The following is a 939-nucleotide window of genomic DNA, read 5'->3' as shown; positions in this document are numbered from 1 at the left end:
GTGCCTAAAATACCTGAGGCCACCCATACGTTTTCAGTGACAAACTAGCGTGGCTATGTAGTACATTTGGCAACGCTAAGTTCGCTTGTCCTCTTTCTCCGAGTTTAAAAAATAAAGATATTACGTAATTGTCATGGTGAACATTAAAAATACACAATACAATCACCCATGAGAGAAAATAGTGAGGGAAAGTAGTAGAGGGTGAGCACTTTATTCCACAGTTCACGAGCTCAGAAAAAAAACGCCCGAACAGGGACTTGAACCCTGGACCCTCAGATTAAAAGTCTGATGCTCTACCGACTGAGCTACCCGGGCTCATTTTCTACCGCTGTATGCCGCTTGTCAGATATGTCGAACTTATATTATAACATGATTTAACTGGCCTTCAATCACGGACTTAGAATAATCAATTCTTCATAATAGGTTTCACCTTCTTCATAACAGGTTTTAGCCTTCAATTCACATAATAGGTTTAGTCGAGTTTTCAAAGTTTAGTTAGTTTTGGGACTAACTCCAGTGTAAAGCTCTGGATAACAGACATATGAAGATACTAACTATAAAAAGTAAAGTGGATTCTACTGCCTTATGAATTAAAAGTCTTTATTTAAGTAAATTAATATTCTCTAATATCTCTTCGCTGAAAAAATCGATGAGGAATCGCTAGGAGGTCGGTATGAAGACTTTTATGGATGTTATACAGCCTATCTCTCTCATTTTATTCTTATGATCTAATATACATATACATAATACCCTGCAAGCCTTCTATAGGTTGTTTGGCAGGAGGAAATCAATCTCCAGCATGCAAGTGGATTCACACACACATGCACCCCACTGTGCCATAAACATTTTAAGCAAGAAGATACCAACAAAAAAAGATAAAATGGCTCTTACAACCTTATGAATTAAGAGTCTTCAATTAAGTAAGTAAATATCCTCTAA

At 36.8% G+C, this 939-nt stretch overlaps 1 non-coding gene across 1 annotated transcript; it reads right to left on the bottom strand.

The window, feature by feature from the left end:
- Positions 1 to 242: 242 nt before the first annotated feature.
- Positions 243 to 315, bottom strand: Trnak-uuu. The gene has a single exon. It is a non-coding gene; the product is annotated as a tRNA-Lys (tRNA).
- Between the last annotated feature and the right edge of the window lie 624 nt (positions 316 to 939).

This window comes from Ischnura elegans, chromosome 9, assembly GCF_921293095.1.
Source record: "Ischnura elegans chromosome 9, ioIscEleg1.1, whole genome shotgun sequence".
Lineage (NCBI taxonomy): Eukaryota > Metazoa > Arthropoda > Insecta > Odonata > Coenagrionidae > Ischnura > Ischnura elegans.
This window is presented reverse-complemented; position numbering and strand designations above follow the sequence as displayed.